At 40.2% G+C, this 23,631-nt stretch overlaps 1 long non-coding RNA gene across 7 annotated transcripts in view; it reads left to right on the top strand.

The window, feature by feature from the left end:
• LOC144495790 (uncharacterized) overlaps window positions 1-23,306 on the top strand; it is a 30,990-nt gene extending 7,684 nt beyond the window's left edge. For 3 of the 7 annotated variants that reach the window (XR_013498333.1, XR_013498332.1, XR_013498334.1), the window contains exons 2-6: window positions 2,173-2,395; window positions 15,892-16,013; window positions 18,403-18,470; window positions 19,957-20,033; window positions 23,102-23,306. This is a non-coding gene — a long non-coding RNA (uncharacterized LOC144495790). Of the gene's footprint in view, window positions 1-2,172; window positions 2,396-15,891; window positions 16,014-18,402; window positions 18,471-19,956; window positions 20,034-22,606; window positions 22,681-23,101 lie in introns of all 7 variants that reach the window. The other 4 variants (XR_013498330.1, XR_013498329.1, XR_013498328.1 and 1 more) reach the window with 3 other exon arrangements.
• The last annotated feature ends 325 nt before the right edge of the window (window positions 23,307-23,631 follow it).

The following is a 23,631-nucleotide window of genomic DNA, read 5'->3' as shown; positions in this document are numbered from 1 at the left end:
ACACTTCCTGCTGCCTCGGAAAAGCAGCCAGCATAATCAAGGACTCCACGCACTCTGGACATACTCTCTTCCACCTTCTTCCGACAGGAATAAGGTACAAAAGTCTGAGGTCACATACCAACAGCTTCTTCTCTGCTGCCATCAGACTTTTGAATGGACCTACCTCGTATTAAGTTGATCTTTCTTAACCCCCTAGCTATGACAGTAACACCACGTTCTGCACTCTCTCCTTTCCTTCTCTATGTACAGTTTGTTTTGTATAGCATGCAAAAAACAATACTTTTCACTGTATGCTAATACGTGGGGTGGGGGTGAGTTAATAGGTTGTGATGAACAAAGCATCGTAGCTGTGAGGGACAGCTCGGTGGATAGGATATTGGTATGTAGATAGGCTGGAAAATTGGGCGGGGATCCTGGATTCAGGATTCAATCCTGGACCGGGGAGCGGCGCGGGCTTGGAGGGCCGAAGGGCCTGTTCCTGTGCTGTATTGTTCTTTGTTCTTTGTGACAATAATCAAATCAAAAAATCCAGTGAGTTGTTTAATTGTTCACCACCGTTCATGCAAGTAATCCAATGTTGTAACTTCACCAGGTTGACAACTCATTTTTAGGTATGCATGGTGTTGGCTGTGCCACACCCTTCCAAACTCTCCATTGACCAGGGTTGATCCACTAGCTTGGTGGTAATGGTAGAGTGAGGATATGCCCACAGATTGTAGTTGAGTACAATTTTGATGCTGATCGGCCACCGCATTATGGATATCCACTCGTCAATTGCTGGATCTGTACGAAGTCTACCCCATTTAGCACAGTGGTAGTGCCACTCGCCACAATGGAGCATTTCCGCAATGTGAAAATGGAATTTCATCCCCACAAGAACTGTGCAGTGGTCATTCCTATCAATACTGTCAGGGAACCAACAAGAAGGAAAAACCTTATCCTGGCCAACCTGCCAGCCACTGACCCAGTGTAGCAGTGATGGTCTTTAGGGCTCGGTCTGTGGTGGGGCTTCCGAGCCACCCTTGGTGATGAACATTGAAGTCCCCCACACAGAGTCCTCTTACCATCTTCAGTGCTTCCTCCAAGTGCTGTTCAACGTGGAGGAGTACGAATTCATCAACTGGGGGATGGTATGTGATAACCAGCAGGATGTTTGCCCATGTTTGACCTGATGCCATGAGACTTCATGAGGTCCAGAGTCGACGTTGACCGTAACCCTCCCTTCCTACGTCATGCTGTTGCTTGACTTGCCAGCGAGACGGACCTCCCAGTTTTTGCACTAGCTCCAAGATGTGCAGGGTGGACAGGGTTGGGTTTGCCAGTCATTTCCTGTGCCTTGATCAATGCCAGGTAGTCCGTCCAGTTTCATTCCTTTTTATTGACTTTGTAGTGTCTTGCTAGGCTTTCTGAAAGGGCACTTAAGAGTCAACCACATTGCTGTGTGTCTGGAGTCACATGTAGGCAGTACAGGCAAGGACAGCAGATTTCCTTCCCTGAAGGACATTAAGTGATTTAGATGGATTTTTAGCCAATTGTTTCATTGTCATCATTAGACTTTTAGTTCCAGATTTTTATTTGAATTCAAATTCTGGAGCATTTTGCTGGGTCTCTAGATTAATAGTCCAGTGACAATACCACAACAGTAACAAACCGCACTGTCAGTATTGACGGTAACAAGGTGCCGCTTTGGGTTTACCGTCGGTGTTATGGGAAATAAACTGCTGCCCTGGTCACCAACCGCCGTTCTGAGTTTACAGTTGGTCACTAACTGCTGCCCTGGGTTTACCATCGGTCACTAACTGCTGCCCTGGGTTTACCATCGGTCACTAACTGCTGCCCTGGGTTTACCATTCGTCATTAACCCCTGCCCTGAGTTTACAGTTGGCCACTAACCGCTGCCCTGGGTTTAGTGTCGGTCATTATCCGCTGCCCTCTGTTTAGTGTCAGTCACTAACAGCCGCTTTGGGTTTACCGTTGGTCACTAACAGTTGGTCACTAACCGCTTCCCTGGGTTTAGCGTCGGTTCTTAACCTGCCCTCTATTTAGTGTCAGTCACTAACAGCTGCTCTGGGTTTACTGTTGGTCACTAATAGTCGCTCCTACTTTTATAAAAACATCTCTCCAGATGCTGTCTGACCTGCTGAGATTTTCTAGCAGTTTCTGTTTATGCAGACTCGCGAGCGCGCCGCGCATTCCCGCAGGCAGCTCAGGCGCGCGCGGCATGGCGGCCGTTAACAGTCCGAGGAGGTGACCTCGGGAACAATGGCGGCCGCTGGAATCGCTTCCCTTCAGGCTGAGCGGCCTGTAGTGGGTCTGACTCGGCGATCAACTCTTTCCCCACCGATTAAAGACTCGGGGGTGCCCAGCTTACCGTGCCCGGATCCAAGGAAGTGGGGTAAGAGCATGGGATCGTAGGCGGGAAGACAGGCAAAAATCGTGGGGCGGGTGAGCGGGAAAACTCCTAGATCGTGAGGCGGGAGAACCGGGAAAAGTCCTGGATCGTGGGGCGGAGCGGGAAAAGTCCCCGATTGTGAGGCGGGAGAACCGGGAAAAGTCCTGGATCGTGGGGCGGGAGGTCCGGGAAAAGCCCTGGATCGTGGGGCCGGAGGTCCGGGAAAAGCCCTGGATCGTGGGGCCGGAGGTCCGGGAAAAGCCCTGGATCGTGGGGCCGGAGGTCCGGGAAAAGCCCTGGATCGTGGGGCCGGAGGTCCGGGAAAAGCCCTGGATCGTGGGGCCGGAGGTCCGGGAAAAGCCCTGGATCGTGGGGCCGGAGGTCCGGGAAAAGCCCTGGATCGTGGGGCCGGAGGTCCGGGAAAAGCCCTGGATCGTGGGGCGGGAGGTCCGGGAAAAGCCCTGGATCGTGGGGCTGGAGGTCCGGGAAAAACCCTGGATCGTGGGGCCGGAGGTCCGGGAAAAGTCCTGGATCGTAGGGCGGGAGGAGCGGGAAAAATCCTCGATCGTGGAGCGGGAGAACCGGATGAATCGCTGATGTTTCACTGATTCAGTATGTGAAGAAGAACTCGCTTTCTGCATACCCACATTCTTTGTACAGGAGAAATGGTTTTTCTCCCACATTTAATAACGCTTCACAACACGTGTGGCCCAGTTTAAATCGTAAACATAGTGAAAATATAGTCCAGTCAGTGTCGTAATGACTCAGTAAACTGATCTGGCAAGAGATATTACCAGATTAATGGCCCCTTCTCTTTAGTGAAATGTGAAAAGAGATTTCCCACACACCGTGTGTTTCTGATTGATTAATATTAATCTGCTGTATCCTGTGAATAATGCAAAGCACATGGAAACGATTAAATAAACACGGGTTTATTAACGAACAACTTCCTGAACTTAAATTTACAAACATTGAATAGTTCTGCATGGCAACCAAGTAACTTGAAGTTCAAAGACTTAAATCTGAATGTTATCCTTTTGGTTTATTCCTGTCAAATCATTGGTATCAAAATCAGGATTTGTCAGACCTTAATCTGACAGGATCTCAGAGGTATCAAGCTTCTATCTGTTAGTTTTCTGAAATTTTCTATATTTGGTGACTTACTAATGCATTATTATTATTCTTGAAGATATTTGTTTTATTTAAAATTCTGTCTGTAACGTGCATCTTATTGTCACTTTTTCAGCAACGTTATTGTGTCAATATTTAAAATGGAAATTTTCTATTTGTCAACATTTATGATGAGGAAACTCGGAAATCCCTGTTTGCATTCTGTGTAATAGTGTAGGTTAAAGATTATGTCCTCTCATTCTGTTAGGATTCGAGAACTTATTTTCTTTTTCCCAAAAAATTGAAAGAAACTAAAAATTGAATTGTCAAAGTGAAACAAGTTTAGCATTATGTACTCAATTATCAACATAACTGCCAGTAAGACCTGTCAGGTCATCAACCTGAAATGTTAATTCTGTTCCTCTCTACAGATACTGCATAACCCATTGCATATTTTCAACATTTCCTGTTTTTATTTCAGATTTCCAGTTTCTGCAGAATTTTATTTTTATACCTTGGAACTGTAGTATTATTAACAAGAGACCACACGGGATGCCCCACAGTCTCCTGCTTAGCAGTGGTGTAGTGGGAAATTTTGAATTACAGGAGCTCTAAGAAAATGCGTTACCATAGGTGGCAGTTTTTCAAGGAATGTCTGTCTAGAGTTCTACAGGACAACATTCCGAGCAGACAGGGAGGAGTTGGTAGGTTAAAGGAACCGTGGTGCACGAAAGCTGTGCGGGACCTAGTCGAGAAGAAAAGGAAAGCATACAAAAGGTTCAGAGAGCTTGGCAAAGATAGGGATCTAGATGAATATACGGCTTGTAGGAAGGGACTAAAGAAGGAAATTAGGAGAGCCAGAAGGGGTCACGAGAAGGCCTTGGCAGGTAGGATTAAGGAAAACCCTAAGGCGTTCTATAAATATGTGAAGAGTAAAAGAATGAGATGTGAAGGAATAGGGCCTATAAAAGGTGATGGCGGAAAAGTCTGTACGGAACCAGTAGAAATGGCAGAGGTGTTTAATGAATATTTTGCCTTGGTTTTCACAGAGGAGAAGGACCTGGGTGGATGTACTGCGGGCTTGCGGTGGACTGAAAAGATTGAGTATGTGGACTTTAACAAAGAGGTTGTGCTGGAATCTTTGAATGGCATCAAGATAGATAAGTCGCCAGGTCCGGATGGGATGTACCCCAGGTTACTGTGGGAGACGAGGGAAGAGATTGCAGAGCCTCTGGCGATGATCTTTGCGTCGGCGATGGAGACGTGAGAGGTGCCGGAGGATTGCGGACTTTAACCTGGTGTTGTGAGACTTCTTACTGTGCTTACCCCAGTCCAACGCCGGCATCTCCACATCATGGCAAATGTCTCAGCCAGGGCTCCCGCAATTTCTTCTCTAGCCTCACACAGTGTGCTTAGATACACCTGGTCAGGGCCAGGAGATTTATCCATCTTCATATATTTTAATACATCTATCACCTCTTCTACTGTAATGTGAACTGTCCACAATATATCACCACTAACTTTCACAGGTTCCCAAGTCGCCTTGTCTTTCTCCATGATAAACAGAGGAGAAATATTCATTGAGAACCTCAACCATTTCCTGCGGTTCCACACATATGTGTCCACTTTGTGTTTTAGCAGGCATGTGCTATTTTAAAATATTAGTTTTTAGCATAGCTAGAATTCCATTTTGTAACCGTTGAATTATTTAATTCTGTCAAAACATGAATTACAGAATACTTGATGTATATTTGTAACCTAGACCTGGGTGTACAGGGTAGTTTCAAAATTTGAACATGATGTAAGATTTGGAAGTATTGTGAGGAGAACAGTGATAGACTTCTGGAGCAAACAGACAGACTGCTGCAATGGGCAGACATGTGGCAGATGAAATTTAATGTAGTGAAGTGATACATGTTGGTCAGAAGAATGAGGAGACGTAATAAAATATAAAGGGTACAATTTCTGAAGGAAATGCAGTAACAGAGGGTGGCAAGACACGTTGAGAAAGCAGTTAATAAATTGTACTGAATCCTGTGTTTTATACGTAGGGGCACAGACTACAAAAGCAAGCAAGTAAGTTATGAATTTTCACAAAACACTGATTCAGCCTCAATGGGAAGGCTGTGAAGGTTTTAGAAAGGCTTCAGAAAAGATGTTCAAGAATGGTTCTGAGGATGAGTGACTTCAGTTATGTGGATAGATTAGCGAAGCTGGGGCTGTTCTCCTTGGAGAAGAGTGAGTTGAGACGAGGTTTGACAGACGTGTTCAAAATCATGAGGAATGTAAATGGGGAGAAATTGTTCCCATTGACAGAAGGTCGAGAACACTGAAGGTGATTAACAAAAGAACCAGAGGCGACATATGCAACAAGTGTTGGAGCTGGAACACACTGCCTCAGTGTCTGGTGGAGACATTCAGTACCGATTTTCAACGGGGAACTGAATAATTATCTAAAGATAATTTTTAAAAACTGGGTTACAGGGAAATGGTCGCGCAGTGGGACTTGCTGAGTTATTGTTGCAGAGAATTGTCAAAGAAAAGTGCTGAATGGCCTCCCGTGTTGTAATTCTGGTATAGATACATTCAAGGAAATTGATAAGCACTCAAATGAGAAAGAAGTCGAAGGTTACCCTGCTAGTTTGATCCAGAAGAGTGGGAGGAGTCTTGTGTAGAACATAAGCAATAACATAGATGGGGTAGAGCAAATAACTTACTCTGTGTTGTAAATAACATGTAAAGTTGCCAGCAAGGAGTACAAATAGTATACCACGTCCCATATCCTCAGGTCATCACAGCCAAGGAATTATTGTGAAAACATTCTACACCTTCCCACAAAGTATACTTTCTCCCCAGTCATAAGCGCACTCTTTCCCTGCTGACCACATGCACACTCATATCCTCCCTCACGCACTTTGCATTAAATAATTTAGCATGGTCAATCCACCTAACCTTCACATCTTTGGGCTGAGAGAGGAAACCCGAGCACCCGGAGGAAATTCACGCAGACACAGGGCTAACATGCAAATTCAACGCAGACAGTCAAGGCAGCAGTGCTAACCACTGCCACAGTGCCACACCAATCCTATTGCTGTGGATCTGGAGTCCATTGTCAAACCATAGGAAACCTACATTGCAGAAGGAGGCCATTCAGCCCATTGAGTCTGCACCAACTAATTTAGCATGGCCAATTCACATAACCTGCACCTCTGGGCTGAGAAGAAACGGAGCACCTGGAGGAAACACAGACACGGGGAGAACATGCAAACTCCACACAGATAGTCATCCAAGACTGGAATCAAACCCAAGTTTCTGGCACTGTGAGGCAGCAAACAACAATCAATGATAGTTTCATGTCACCATTACTGACACTAGTTTTAAATTCCAGAATTTTTTTTTTCGTCAATTGAATTTTTAATGTCACCAGCTCCTGTGGTAAGAATTAAATCAATGACTCCAGGGTATTAACTTGGGCTTCTGAATTACTAACCCAGTGATATTACCACTGTCTCCTCTATCACTCATTCCAGTAACCTGCAAGAGTTTTGGAGGAACAGTCTTGCTAAGACTGTCCAATGTAAAGCTATTACATGAGTGAGGCAATATTCCTGCAACAGCATATCTTTCTTACAAGCATATTCCCTGATAGTTTCTGTTATTAAATATAATTTATTTTGTCTACTTGCTCTTCCACTGCTAGTCCCACTCCAGGCCTGGAACCATAGAACCATAGTACTCAAGTATTTTAATGGACTCAAGTATTTTAATATTTCAAAGAAATATTGCACAGCTCCCAATCACAGCAGCTTACAGCGATTTGAATACAGGCACTGTCTCAGTTTTATCATTGGTAGAATGGATATAGATGGTCAGCTTTGGGCATTTTCCTGACACAGCCATGCGGAAGTCTTTCTGATGCTGCTAACTAAAGCCAGATTTTTAACCAGTCTTACAATGAATGATATAATGTACTTGGAAAAAGTCCAGTGAATGATTGCTAGCTTGTCAGCCATGGCTCAGTTGATTTGATTTATTATTGTCACATGTATTACTATACAGTGAAAAGTATTGTTTCACACACTATACAGACAAAGCATACTGTACATAGAAAAGGAGAGAGTGCAGAATGTAGTGTTACAGTCATAGCTAGGGTGTAGAGAAAGTTCAACTTAATATAAAATAGGTCCATTCAAAGGTCTGATGGCAGCAGGTAACAAACTGTTCTTGAGTTGGTTGCATGCGCACCTATGAATCAAGAGGTTCTGGGTTCAAGTTACACTCGAGGGCTAGAGCAAAAAAATAAAATTGAGGCTGTCATTCCAGTGCATGGTTGAAGGAGCATTGCACTGCCAGCCTTTCAGATGAGATGTTAAACCAAGACCCCAACTTCCTGCCAGGTCGGTATAAAAGATTCCATTTCACTATTTCAAAGAAGAGCAGGGGAGCTATCTCCAGTGTCCTGCCAGTATTTATCTCTCAATCAACATCACAATCTGGTCATTATCACATGTTTGTGGGAATTTGCTGAGTGTAAATTAGCTTCCACATTTCCTTCATTACAACCGTACAACACTTCAAAAAGCACTTTATTGTTTGTGAAACACTTTGGGATGTCCTGTGGTCATGAAATGTGCTTTAAAAAAAGCAAATTTTTTACAAAACGCGACAGCTGCTAGGACTTAAAAATGTTGGTTTGTTTGCTTCGGAGGAGTGAAAACATTAAGGCAACCTAAAGTCTATAAAATATTTAAAGAGCTGCATGGCATGTTCTAGATTAGATTATTTCAATTTAAACATACTGGGTGATATGAGTAGTTTAAATGATGTAAGGGATAGGCATAGACTGAATGTTAGATGGTTTTTCTTTTCCAAGAGAGTAGTGAACCTCTGGCATACAACTAGCTGTTATGGTGGGTACTGACATTCTGCATTCCTTGAGAGGGAGCTGATCTCATTCCTAATTGGAACAGAGGTTGATGAACATAGAAGGTTGTGTTTTTATAAACAACACTCAATGAGATCTCCTGGATTAGTTTCAACCATCTCAGGGGTCGGTGAATGATTGCAGTTTTTATTCTAAATAGCTGCTTGGTAGTACAGAACCTGAATATTGCTGAAGATGAGAGACATAGAATCCTGCAGTGCAGAAGGAGGTCATTTGGTCCATCGAGTCTGCACTGACCACAACCCACCCAGGCCATAACCCTATGCATTTACCCTAGCTAGTCCCCCTGACACTAAGGGGCAATTTAGCAAAGCCAATCCACCTAACCCACACACATTTGGACTGTGGGAGGAAACTTGAACACCCGGAGGAAACCCACGCAGCACGGGGAGAATGTGCAAACTCCACACAGACAGTGACCCAAACCGGAAAACTGAACCCGGGTCCTTGGTGCTGTGAGGCAGCATTGCTAACCACTGTGCCACCCGTGCTGCACACATGCCATATGTTGAAGCTTTTTGTCTTGAGCTCATCAGGACAGACGCAGGAATGACAAATTTTAAAGGGAGCAAAAATTTATACTACATGAGGAAGGGATGTTGATTGGTTGGCACTGGTTGAGGCATTGCCAGGTAATAATCATAGAATCATACAGTGCAGAAAAGGCCCATCAAGCCTGCACACATTAGAAATACTTGAACTCCCACCTAATCCCATCTGCAACACTTGACTCATAGCCCTGAATGTTATGATGCGCCAAGTACTCATCCAGATACTTTTTAAAGGATGTGAGGCAACCTACCTCCACCACCCTCCCAGACAGCGCATTCCAAACTGTCGCCACCCTCTGGGTAAAAAAAGATTTTCCTCACATCCCCCCATAAACTCTTGCACCTCACCTTGAAACTCTGTCCCCTCATGACTGACCCTTCAACTAAGGGGAACAGCTGCTCCTTATCCACTCTGTCCATGTCTCTCATAATCTTGTACTCCTCGATCAACTCGCCCCTCAGTCTTCTCTGCTCCAACGAAAACAACCCAAGCCTACGCAACCTCTCTTCATAACATAAACGTGCCATCCCAGGCAGCATCCTGGTGAATCTCCTCTGCTCCCCCTCCACTGCAATCACATCCTTCTGATAAAGTGGCAACCAGAGCTGCGTACAGTACTCTAGCTGTGACCTCACCAAAGTTCTATATAACGCCTACATGACTTCCCTGCTTTTGTAATCTATGCCTAGATTGATAAGTGTCCCATATGCCTTTTTCACCACCCTATTAACCTGCCTTTCCACTTTCAGAGATCTGTGGACAAACATGTCAAGGTCCGTTTGTTCCACAGAACTTCCTAGTGTCCTACCATTTGATTGAGTATTTTCTTGTCAAATTATTCCTTCCAAAATGTATCACCTCACATTTTTCAGGGTTAAATTTCATCTACCACTTATTTGCCCATTCTATCTATATCTTCTTGTAGCCCAAGACACAACGCTTCACTGTTAACCACCTGTCCAATTTTTGTGTCATCCGCAAACTTACTAATCCTACCCCCCACATAGTCATCCATGTCATTTATATAAATGACGAATAATAGGGGGCCCAACACAGATCCCTGTGGTACACCCCTGGACACTGGCTTCGAGTCACTAAAACAGCCTTCTGTCATCACCCTCTGTCTCCTATTGTTCTTCGTCTTTTGTTTAATTTAAAAAAGACGCAATGCGAGGACATGATCCTTTTGCCTGCGGAGTACAGGTCTCTGCATATGAATATATATAGTTCCAAGCAAGTGTAAGTGTGACATGTTGCAAGCCTAACTGATAATCTTAAATTGGTCATTACTGTAATTCTTAGCACCCCTGGAATTGTCCAGCAAACACTGTCCAATCACGGAATCACATCTAACATTAGAAATTATATTTGAAAAAAGAGACATTTGTCAAAGCTTTTCATCTTTCACTCATTAGGTCAATTGCAAGAATAAAATGTAAGGGAATTCTGTCAAACCTGTACTGTATCAGGAGTGAGTGCTTGTTTGTTGGCAAATGGACTCTGATTGGTAGAGGTGTTGCCTTGGAGAATGCACCAGTGATGGTCAATGATACTGAATTGCCAAGCATTGTTTGAAACAATTCAAATTCAGCTCTTTTATTTATTAGTCACACGTAAGCTTACATTAACACTGCAATGAAGGTACTGTGAAAATCCCCTAGTCACCACACTCTGACGCCTGTTAGGAATTTAAAACCTTTGTTTCTTTAAATTACTGAATATTACAGGATTCCTCTTGCAATTTCTAGAGTAGGCATAATAAGCAATCTGTTTGGCAATGGCACTGGGATATTAAAAGTAGTAAATTCAGTGTTAATAGACAATTAAGCAGAGGAAAATAGTTTACAGAATCTATCTACTTCTATTTGTACTTCCAAAATAATGAACAGGTTTGATGTTTCACTAATTTCCATCGTAAATTTTGAATCTTAGATTATTTTCATTAACAATAAGTTAATATCAGGTTGTCTATCTTTTTCCTCACCCAAGTCTTCAGCCGCCTTGTTTTTTGAATTTTTAGCATTTTGTCTGAGATTTTCTCCATGCAGTCCTGAAAGTTTGATTAGAAATAATGGGAACTCAAAATGTGTTTTCTAGAATACAACAAATTTGTCAATCATACAGCTCTACTGATTGCTTCCAGAGTATTAGGAGTGTTGAATACATCTACTTGTCCCCCTGTCTCAAAAACTATTTGACTGAGCTGACTATATTTGCCAGAATAAAACAAGTAGGTGGACCAAGATTGCAATTTACAATATTAATTTTTGATACTCTCTTGATTTAGCTGAACCTATCCTATACCTCCATAACATTGCCCAACTCCGACCCTGCTGCAATTCGTCTGCCGCTGAAACCCTCATGCATGCCTTTTTCATCTCACAACGTGATTACTGCAACTTACTACTGACAATCTAAATGAGAAGTGGTCCAGCTATATCAAAGCTAAAAAAAAATAAAGTAGCACTATGAAAAGGTGGAAATAACTAGGAAATTTATTAGGGCCAGTGAGAAACAGTATAACATTCACCAGCAAGTGGTGAAGGAACTGGAGTTGAAGCATGAAGATGTGAATAAAAGGTAAAAAGTGTTAAGAGGGAAAAGAAACACTCGTGTAACTTAGCAACAGAGGTCATAGCATGGAACTCGAGAAGAGCCAAGGAAATCCCTGCTATCAGTTTCATGATTGGTGAGAGAACTGCTCATCTCCGAGTGAAGCACTTCAAGAATTTGGAACTATGAGGATAGGGCACAGGATGGGGCTGAGTGAGATGCGTTTTTGGGGAGTCGCTGCGGACTCAATGGGCTGAGTGGCCTCCTTCTGCATTGTGGGGATTCTATGATATCCTGACTTGCACCAAGCCCTGTTACCCAGCACCCATGTGCTTATTGACCGACACTGACTCCCAGTTAAACACTGCCTTGATTTTAAAATTCCCATCCTTGTTTTCAAATCTTTCTTTGTGGCTTCCCTCCCTACCTCTGTAATCTCCAAGTCTTACAACTCTCCGAGACATCTGCACTTCTTTAATTCTGATCTCTTAAGCATCACTGACTTGAATCACTCAGCATTGGTGGCCGTGCCGTCAGCTGCCAAAACCCTAAGATGTGGAATTCCCTCTGTAAACTTCTCAGCCTCTTTACCTCTCTTTAAGATACACTTTTAAACCTACCATTTTGATCAACCTTTTGATCATCATGTCAGGAAACAAATGTAGTTTTAAGTAATCTATATTTGAATTAGTGGGTTTTAGAAACAAGATATAGCTTTTAAGTTTAATTGTATTTCTGTGTGAGGGTTAAACGTCAGTTAGCTCATGTTAAACGTCAGTTAGCTCATGTTAAACAAAGGTGCTGGCCTGTGGGTTACGGTTTACTCTCAAACTGTGACTGCATTGTAATTCAAGGTTTACCATGTGAAAACAAGAGGTTTAAAGAAATATTAGGGTGTTGCTTAGCAACCAGAGGCCTAACTGAAAAGCATAAGCACTTGCGGTTCAGTTGGAACCAGGTACCTGAGAAGAAAGCAGCTCTCTCAAAAACTGCTAATAGAGAGGCAGGAGAATGGGGTAAGGGGCAGAAAGCAAGTCTCAGAAGCTAAAGAACAGATAGTTCTAGAAATCAGGGAATGAAAATCTCCAGAAGTCTCAAGTCAAAGAGAACAAAGGATCTGAACAAGGTACTGTTCACTAAAGTAAAGACCGAGCTGAAAAGTGCAGACCTGGTGAAGCTGGCTGCAAGAAGCCCGTTATCTGAAGTAATCCTAAGGTTGATGACACATTAATGCAGTCTGTAAAGCAATGGTGTTCTGTTGGCGTGACTGGGTATCTGAGAGATTGTGTGGAAGCTTCAATGCACCTGGCAATTCAGAGCAGAAGTGGATCCTTGGTGAAGGCATCTGAAGGAAAGTATTGTTTGGAAGATGATTCCAAGGCATCTTTTCCCGAGAGTGGAGTTTAGAAACACTTGGGTGGAAGTCAGAGTTCCAGTGAGACCAGTTGACTTAGTGTGGTAAGCATCTGGGGGGATTTGATGAAAAGTCCCCAGAAGTTGTTTTGGGTGGTATCTGGCATTTGGTTTCAGAGTGTGGTATGACTGACCATAGTTGGCCTGTTGCTTTACGAAGACTGTTCGCTTACTGAGAACATTATATTACAAGATATATTTTGTAACTCATGTTATCCTTAAAAATCTGTGAAAGTTTGGTAGGATGTGAAGGAGATTATTGTCAAATATCTCCTGTTTAATAAATGTGTTTTTGTTAATAAAGCTAATTGGCATCCCTGTGACTCTTCATCCACATCTCTAAACTTCCCCACCCCACTCGCTCCCGTTAACCGAAAAACTGAAACTGGGTGGGATAAAGCCTTCAAGTGACCATTAAGAGGCCACTTAAATGCCTTAATAGGTGAATAGCGAGTTTCCCACCCAAAGCCCTGCTATCCAAGCATGGAATTGCATCTGTGTTTGGGCAGGGAGAATCCCATCCATTCAAATCTAACCCCACCCACCCACACCATCTCAGAACCCATTTTTGAGGGGCTTAAAATTCTGCCCCAAGTCTGATCTAACCAAGGTTCTGTACAAATTTAACAAAGCTTTTCTGCTTTTCAATTCTGTCCCTCTGGAAATGAACCCGGCCCTTTGCTTTTTTGTGGCCTTATTAACCTGGATAACTGCTTTTAGTGATTTTAGTAGAAGTTCAAAGTACAAAGGCTTTCTGCTTGATGTGAAATGTGTTGAAGTGTTCTATTCATCATGCCAACAATACTCTTAAGAAAATAATTAGTGTACAGTTGCCTATTTTTACTTTTGCAAAAATCTTGAAATTATCTCTGCTAAGCGTTGTGCATCAATTGCAAAATAAAGTTCTAATTTTTAAAATGTCTATAAATGATAAATTAGGCTACAAAAGACACGGGGCATTTCTTAGTCTAGCTAGTGAAGGAGTTGTCATCATAAATCATGTTAGCAGCTGCATGCTCTAATTTAGATGATAAATTGGCCCTTGCCACAGGGGCATCGTGGTTAGAGCTGTCCAGTGGACCTGACCATGCCCCTGTTCTCTAAAGAAGCAGAAGAAGAAAGCTAGTGGTCAGAGATTTAATTCTGTTTTAAGTGTCTCTGTGGTATTGTAATTTTAGTGTGGGTCAAAGTCTTGAAATGAACTTGCAGTAAAAATGCTATTCTGGTTGTATTGGGACCCGTGTTACCATGAAGTGGAGCCGTGACCTTTGTACTTTGGTTATTAATCTTTCAATAAATTTGCATATGTCATTGTACTGGTTTGGTTTTCTGTTATATGGGTATGAAGAGCATCAGTTTAAATAATTCCTTTTTAATAATGACTTTACTATGATTGATTATTGGTAAATTGATAAACATCCTTATATTTTTATGTTCTCATGAATTAGCTTGTAGAATAAATATTTTCTCCAAAATGTGTCTTCCACTTGTTTGAACTTGTGCTTCCGATAAGGTAATATGCCAGATTTATCTTATCCCTATCCTCCGCTATCTTATAATACTGAGATGGGTCATATCCTTTATCTCAAGGCTGAAAATCCCCATGTCTTGCCAGTCTTCCTTATAACTTAGAATTTTTACACAAGGGATCCGCTTCATGATTTTTTTAAGCGCTGCTACTTCCCAATGCTAGTAAATGGCTCTTGTTTTGTGGTGAACTGTGTGTAGTTTTCAAAGTACCATCTGACCAGTACACTGTATGTATGCATTCTGCTGTTTTAGCTATTAGCATTCTGTTCGTTTTATTTGCTTGTCTTTATTGATTGAATATATGCGCATTTAATCTATTCACAGATTTCTTTCAACAGCATTTATGGAGTATTTTTGTCACCTAGTTTTTCCTTTTAATATGTTGAGTACTTTATACTTTCCTGTTTGAGATTTCATCTCGCATTTTGGCAAACTGATCTTGTAATTTCTGAGCTAACTCCTTTGATTGCTTTACCCGATCTAGTTTAATTTATTTGCATTGAAAAACACAAGTAGATGCATCTTCACAAAAGAAACCCCATGCTCTTTGTTCTACATTAAATGTTGCTGCATTGTTCAGGGAAGGTTTATTCAATTGATATTTGAGATGACAGGGTTATCTTTTGAGAAAGGTAGGGCCCATATTATTGGAGTTTAGAAGGTTGAGAGGTGATTTTATTGAAACATATAAGATCCTGAGAGGAGTTGACGGGGTGGATGTGAGAGGATGATTCCCTTTATTAGAAAGATTAGAACTAGGGAACACAGTTTAAAAATAAGGGGTCTCCAATTTAAGATGGTGATGAGGAGAACTTTTTTCTCTGAGGGTCGTTTGTCTTTGAAATTCTCTTTCTCAGAGAACAGTGGAGGCAGGGTCATTGAATATATATATTTAAGACTGAGTTATGTCCTTGATTGACAAGAGAGTCAAAGGGTATAGGAAGTTAACAGGAAAGCAAAATTGAGACCTTAATCAGATCAGCCATGATCTTATCAAATGGTAGAGCAGGCTCAATAGATTGAATGGCCTATTCCTCCCATTTCATATGTATATTCGTTTGTTTGAACCTTACTTAACCACTATCTTACACAAGCTTAGGGACTGTAAATTGATCATTAATACACATTGTCCATTATGACCATTTTGTTCACATTTTATTGGTGTTGTACAGTGTGTCCACATTTCCAATTGGTAATGAAGGCCAACAATTATCAGTGTTGGATAGGAACAGCAAGTAAAACCATGCAAATAAAGCAAAAAATTCTGAGTGTGCGGAATAGGTCTCTCAGTTCCTGAAAGGAGACCGATTTGTTGTTTTGGATGTACTTCTTTGTTTGAACTTGGAAATTTGAAATCATGACTTAATTAACATAAATATGTTATAAACTATTGCAGATGACAAATACTTTCATCAGACGCTCGATACACGCAATTTAAAAATTGTTCCTCTTGGAAATGCAAGATGTTCAGATTGACCTTTTATCTACCATAGTGCTATTTTGGTGAATACGAAGAAGGTAAAATTATATATTTGTTTCTTATGATTCATAGTACCTGCAGGAGAAAATTTACAAAGGATTCAATTGAGTAGCTTTGAAGGCTACCTTGTTTAAAGGTTTTTTAAGTGTACACATGTAACTTGTATAAAAATATTTCTGTGTTTGAGTTGGATTGGAATTTTGCTGGGACAATGATGAATATTAATGTCGTTTACCCATCTGATATCATAATGAGGATATATTTTATTAATTCTGAGTTTCCAGCATCAAAACATTCAGTGCATCAAAATACATCTTTTGAAACACAGAACTATGACCATTGAAGTAACATTGCTATTAAATTATGTAGTTGTAGAATGGTATGTGTTAATTTACTTGAGAAACAGATGGGTCTATTCACGTGTTAGTTGTTCGGAAACACAAAGACGACGCTGACAGCCAGGCACCAGGAACAGTTGTGCATGCATATTTGGACTGCACTGTAGGCGCCAGTGCAGTTTGTGTTTCTCCTGCCTAGGTGAGTGCATGCCACCTTTTCCCTGGGCCAGTTTAAACTGAAACTTTAACCATGGAATGTCAACTGTCAGGTTTTAAATTATTTTTTTCTTATTTATTGGGTATTCTGGTTGAAAATTGATTCTCTTCTCTCCCCCCCCCCCCCCCCCCCCCCCATAAAAGCACTAATGACCATGTTATCTCTAAATTTACTGAGCAATTAAAAGCTTACCGTTTTAATCTTGAATTCCAGATTTGATGATGAGTGTGAAAGATTGCCATTTTTCATTTTAATAGTTTTCAATCACTGCGGTGGTACATAAAAAACCTGAATGTTAAATAGTTAATTTCTCTAAAAGCAGAATGTGCAAAGCTTTATAAAGGCAAGTAGTTCCAATAGAACCAATAATGGGATGACTAAACCCTGGGTATGGTTTAAAATAGATTTTTTCTCAAATATTTTATTCAAAATATTTTTATTTATTTTTGCCAACTTGTTAAAAGATTATAAATTGAAAGTCTGAGGTGGAGTTGAGATCCCCATTTGCCAAGATTGACCTGGATTCGTTCCAAGATTTGCTTGTCATTGATTTCACACTTTATTTTCAAATGAAATTTCACTGCACTCTTATATTTTTCCAAATGTTGCCACACTTTTTATTTTATCTTCAAAGAATTAGGGAACAAATTCTCTGATGCAGCTAGGCAGGATATCGCTATGATGTCACTGACTGCATCTTCATACTTGAGAAATGCTCCCTAATGTTTGGTGCCAATAGGCACAGCCGTCAGGAAATGGCAGTATTAATCAAACGTAGGACATGTGGTTTGATAGAAATAAAAAGTGCTACTTAAACAGCAAAAAACTGCTTCCTGATGCCCAGTTTGGGTTCCATCAGGCCCACTTGGCTCCTTACTTTATTATGGTCTCGGTCCAAATATGGACAAAAGAGCTGAATTGAAGAGGGGAGGTGATAGTGAATTGTGTTTGACATCAAGGCAACATTCAACTAACTATCTCAGCTACTGAGCAGTCTGTGTCCATGTGCAGCAAGAACCTGGACAGCATTCAGGCTTGTGCTGAGAAGTGACAAGTAACATTTGTGCCAGACAAAGACTATCTCCAACAAGAGAGAATCTAACATTTCTCCTTGACAATCAGTAGCATTACCTTTGCTGAATCAGCCACTGCCAACATCCTGGGAGGTACCATTGACCAAAAACTGAACTGGACCAGCCATATATACTGTGGCTACAAGAGCAGATAAGAAGTAACCCACCCTGTGATCCCTGAAAGCCTGTCCACCAACTATAAATACAAGTCAGCAGCGTAATGGAATACTCTGCACTTGCCTGGGTGAATGCACTCTAACAACACTCAAGAGGTTCATTGAAGACAAAATAACCTGTTTGATTGGCACTCCTCCCCTCTAAAACATTCACTCCCCCCATCACCAATACACAGTGGCAACATTGGGTACTATCTACACAATGCATAAAACAGCTCACAAATCTCCTTCAATAACACCTGCAATCTCTCGCATCTAAAAGGCAAAGGCGGCAGATGCATAGACACACTAATACTTGCAAGTTTCCCTCCAAGTTAGACCATCCTGAATGTTTCCATTCCTTCACTGTCACAGGTTGAGGAGCCTGGAACTCCCTTCCTAACAACATTGTTAGTGTACTTGTATCCATCGGACCGTAGCACTTCAAGAAGGCACCATCACTTTTGAGGGCAATTAGGGATGAGTAGTAAATGCTGGCCTTCTAAGATGTGGTGAACCCTAGGAAAAAGATTAATGTTGTTTTCAGCTGCCTGTTGTAATTAAGATATGTTGGATGCATTAAAAAAATTATAATGTTTGGATATATATTCATTAATAATTACTTTTGAATAATATGATTCCAGGTGATGACCTAGTGGCTCTGTGAAGGATTGCTCAGTCTTAGGCTGATTCTTCAATGATTATGACAAAGGTAATGATTTGTACAAATATTTTTGTAACTTAACATATTATAGCTGGAACAATGAAGATTACCTTTGCCGTTTACCCATCTGATATAAAAATCATGTGGATATCTACTTGTTCTGAGTTTCCAGCACGATAAAAATATATTTATTTGGACTAAAATTTCAAATGTTTTGACCAAATGAACTGATATCTTGGAGCATGTTATTGTTAGATCATTTTATAAGAGCATTATTGGAGCATGTTATTGTTAACATTTAAGTCTAAAGTGGTTAATCCATTCAATGTTTCAGTACCCATGCATCTTTGAAAGAGATCATTGAATTTCCTTGTCCATTCCACTTCCGAATATTTTCAAATATGCAAGTCTGACAGGTTTTCTGATAGTTTCCCCAAGTTTTGACTCCTTATAACTAATAACTGTTAAACATTCAACTCAGTAACTTTCTCATGACTTTTTGAATTATTGTTTGTATAGTATGTTTAGAATTTGTTTCTTTAAACTGGTAAAGAAAGTTTGAAGTAACATAAGCTTGTTCAAACCTATTAGTATTTCAAGGAATACTTCAGGACACGATCCTGGAATAGAGTTTTTTCTGAGGGTTTTTGCACTGTGTAATCATCAGCAAACATCCCTACTTCTAACCTGTTCTTGGAGGGAAGATCATTGATGAATCCACTGAAGATGTTTAGACATAGGAGATCACCCTGATGAATTCTTACAATCATGTTCTGGGGCGAAGATTTTTAAAAATTCATATATTGGATAAGGGCTTTGCTGGCTAAGAAAAGTATTTATTTCCCATCCCTAATTGTCCTTTAGAAGCTGGTGATGTGCTGCCTTCTTGAACAGCTGCAGTCCATAGATACACCCACAATGCAGTAAGGGAAGGAACGCCAGTACTTTGACCCTAATGATTAATCTCCAACATCCACAACTATGTGTTATGACTCAAAATAAGAATTTTCCTCCTCGTTCCCATTGACTTCAATTTTGCTAGGGTCCTTGATGCCACAACTTGTTAAATGCTATCAAGGGTCATTCTCGACAAAGCTCTGGAATCCAGTTTTTTCTGTCCATGTTTTGACTAAGGTTGTGATGAGCCTTGGAATTGCTTGGTCCTGGGGGAACACAAACTGAGCATCAGAGAACGGATTGTTGTGAATGACACCTACCATTGAGATTGAGAGGAGGTGAATGTGGCAGTAACCAGCTGGATTGGATTTGACCTATTTGTGAAAAGAACACACCTGGACAATTTTCCACACTGCCTGATAGGTGCCTGTGTTGTAGCTGTACTCTAATTTAAAGATAAAATGTCCACATTTTAGAATTGAACGAAAAATATTGTAAATTGCTGATGGTACCAAATTGGAAAGCATAACAAATTGTGAGAAGGATTGTGAAAGACTGAAAAAAGACAAATAATCAGGATGTAAATAGCTCAACCCAAGGTCGTAGGCATGGCTGATATTTTCTGTTTTTAAAAAAGTTAGGTTGACAAAGGTGGCATCTTTCCTGGTATTGGTCAGAAATATTGAGCCTGATTATGAAGCCAGCTACTATATGGTGAGTTTAATTTTTTTTTCAAAAAGCTGACTAGATATTGGTCTGCATTTTGCAGGTTAACATTTGAATGAAGATGTTTGGTGATCTCAGCCTGTAGTATTCCTACAAAGTATTGTGAAACTGGAACAGAGAATTATGCACAAAGAAAATGATTAACAAATGTTTATAACATTTTTTGAGAGCATTTGAAAAGTTTGTATTGTTTGTAGTCTTTTAAGCCAAATTAGAAATTACCATAATTCCAAATAATGCACATTATCAGTGAGAAAACATTTTAGAAATTTGCTGTGTACATGTTTATCACATGGTGATTTGTGAGCAGTCAGTCATCAATTCTGCATGCTGTTCTCTTTTTTCATTTGCATTGCCTTTCAGAAAATAACAAATGATTGGGTCAGTAGTTATTTATAAATTTTGGGGGGAAAGTCTGCAATATTAACTTGGTAGTACATTTTATTTCAATATTCTACTATTTCTCCCTCCCCGCTCCTCAACAAATATGGTTCTTTTGACACTGGTCAATCTCTCCAGTACACAGGAGCTCATCTGTGAGCCTGATGGTGAGTGCTGGCATGTCATTTCACTAGAGGGCACCGCAGCCAAACCCTGTCCTCACCCACATTTGCTACAAATGCACTTCCATTTGTGTGACAATGGAGCAATCAAGAGTGGGAGTCTTGGGCATTTACACGTTCCTTAATGTTATGCTCAATTATTAATTCATCACTTTTATGGTTGAAATCGGATAAAAGCATGCAGTGCGATCAAACCTGGGGCCTTCCTATTTAGTATAGCTCAGAGATAGAAATCCTGTCATTCTTATAGGTAGAATTATTGTAGGATAAATCATTTTGGGGGTTGAAATTTTAGCCAGGACTTTTTGTGCTACATAACATTCCTGGCTAGAAGTGGCAGCTGGAGTACAATGTGCCTACCCATTAATGAAGTGACCCATCTTAAATCCCATCATGTACAACAGTTTGTAGGATGAGTTTCCATATCCAATCACATTTTTGCCAACATCTGATGATGGGGAAGGAAATAGTCTCTCAAAGGGAAAGTACAATTTTTAAATGTATCCAAAATTAGTCTTTGCTATAACTTAACTTTGCTTCATCTTTGGATTTTTTTCAGAATGCTCGTTGACAGACTCTGGGCTTTGTTTTTGTCAAACACAATTTCCTTTTCATAAAACCATGCTGATTATGTTTTACCATCTGATTTTTCTCAGTGCCCTGTTGCCAATAAAATGGTAGTTCTGGAAAATCCTTTTCTGAATGGATTCTAGTACGTGCAGAATAGGTTGTGATGTTAATTGAGAACAATTCCATTTGTTTTGAAAGCTTCAGTTCATTCAGAATATAAACTGTTAAGTAGAGAATTTGTCTTTGAAGTGTTCGTTTCAACAAATGTTCCCCTTTATACAAAAACACAAGAATTAAGTCTGCTCTTCCATTTGATAGGATCATGTCTGATCTGACTGTGACCTCAACTCCACTTTTCTGTCTACCATCCCATGACCCTTGCCTTCATTCTTGATCAAAAATCTATCTTGGCATTGAATGCATTCAATGACTTTATCTCCACTGCTCTCTGGCGAAGAGATTCCACATACAAACTACCTCCTGAAGGAAAAAAAATTCTCGTCTTATATAGGAGACTCCTAATTTAAAACTGTCCCCTAGTGCTAGACTCCACCGTAAGGGGAAACATCCTCTCAACATCCATCCTGTCAAGCCCTTCAGAATCTTATATGTTTCAGTAAAATCACTTGAATTCTTCTAAACTCTAGTGGGCATAGATCTAGCCTACTGAATCTTTCCTCACAGGATAGTCCTTTAATCTCAGGAATTGGTGAGCCTTCCCGAAAAGAGGCAGCGGGGTCTCTCATTGACTCTCTAGCTGGCGGACAAGACCCCTGACACCTCAACAAGATTGCACCCTTCATTTTACCTCTTGATTTTCAGGTATTCCTGCGACATTTTTTGAGTCTTCAACAGTGAAGACAGACAGAAAATACCTGTTCCAACACTCTCACCATTTCCTTAGTTAGCCACAGATCTTTCTCGGTCTGTCTTTCTCAGTGGAATATATCTGTGCTGAGAGTTATGAAATAGCTTTGCCACTATTTACTGTCCTACTTTTTAACCTGTTTTTCCAGTTCACTTTAGCCAACTCTTGTCTTTATATCCTTGTATATTTCTTTCTTTAAGTTTAAGACACAAATCTTCGACCCACATTTCTTACCCTAAAGCTGAATGTGATATTCTGTCATGATTACTGTTGCCTAGAGGCTCCTTCACAATGAAGTCATTAATTAAATCCTATCTCATTGTAAATTACCAGGTCAAAAATGGCCTGTTCTTTGCTTGGCACTACAACATTAAGCTCTAAGAAATGATTCCAAATATATTATGAACTAATCTTCCAGGCTATCTTTGCCACTCTGATTCATCTAATCTATATGAAGACTAAAATCACCTATGATTTTTAAAATTGTAAATGGTGTGGAGTGGGTAACTATTTTTCTCTGAAGCATTACTAATCAAATCTATTGATCCTCAATTCCCCAGAACATTTAATCATTTGCATTGGCTAGTGTTGACACTGACCTTCAAACTTAGAGTGAACCGTATCTTATTACTTGGTAAATATTAAGGCATGCTTTGTTTCAATGTACTGAATCTCTTGTTTTGAAGAGTCTTAAGACACATTTATCCTTAATTAATAACTAGCTGTTTGTCAAGTTACTATTGAACTTAATTAAATTAATGACCACGTTCAGAAATTTTGTTCAATTTCAGTCAATTTTATCTTAAGGAAATATTGAATAGACCGTTGAGAATACTGTTTTTAGTACACACAGTACTTACTTTTAAACTTTTGTATGTTACAAAACAAAAAAGTTCACAATTCTTAATTTAATCATCTGAAACGACTCCCAATTGTGAGATGTTAATACTTATGCTGATCAATACCATTTTCAATCCTCTTTTGTGAGATAATGTGCTATTTTGTTTTTACTTTGAATCCATATTTAAGAAACCATACTGTTGTTACTTTTGCAGAATGAAAAGACCAGCCTTTCAGCAGGAGCTAATTGAAAACAGTGATGCACCACTCTGATGGATTATAATTTAATGCTTGATTCACATTGTTTATATAGATCTGTCGAGTGAATTGTAAGATTGATGAAAATGAGAAACTGTGGTGGAACTCTGTTACAAATTTGTTTTCAATACATGCAATAAAGCTATTACTTTTTAAACTTGATGTTTATGATTTTTCTTTTTAAATGAAATGAACCATTTCCTGCTTAGATCATGAAAGCCAGCACTGAGAAGTGCTCATAAATACAAATGGCTCTATTTTATACAACAACTGAGATTTTAAATGTTGAAAGTTGCATACTAATTATCCACTTTAGGGGCTAAAATTCATTTGTTTCCTAAAATTACTTGAAATTAATGGGCTTCTAACTAAAACACAGAAACATACCAAACTGAATTAGCCTTTATTGTATGGAGGTTGATGTATAGGAATAAATATGTTTTGCTACATTTGCGTGCAGGGCTTTGGTGAGACCACATCTGGAAAA

This window comes from Mustelus asterias, chromosome 7 (genome assembly GCF_964213995.1).
Source record: "Mustelus asterias chromosome 7, sMusAst1.hap1.1, whole genome shotgun sequence".
Classification (NCBI taxonomy): Eukaryota; Metazoa; Chordata; class Chondrichthyes; order Carcharhiniformes; family Triakidae; genus Mustelus; species Mustelus asterias.
This window is presented reverse-complemented; position numbering and strand designations above follow the sequence as displayed.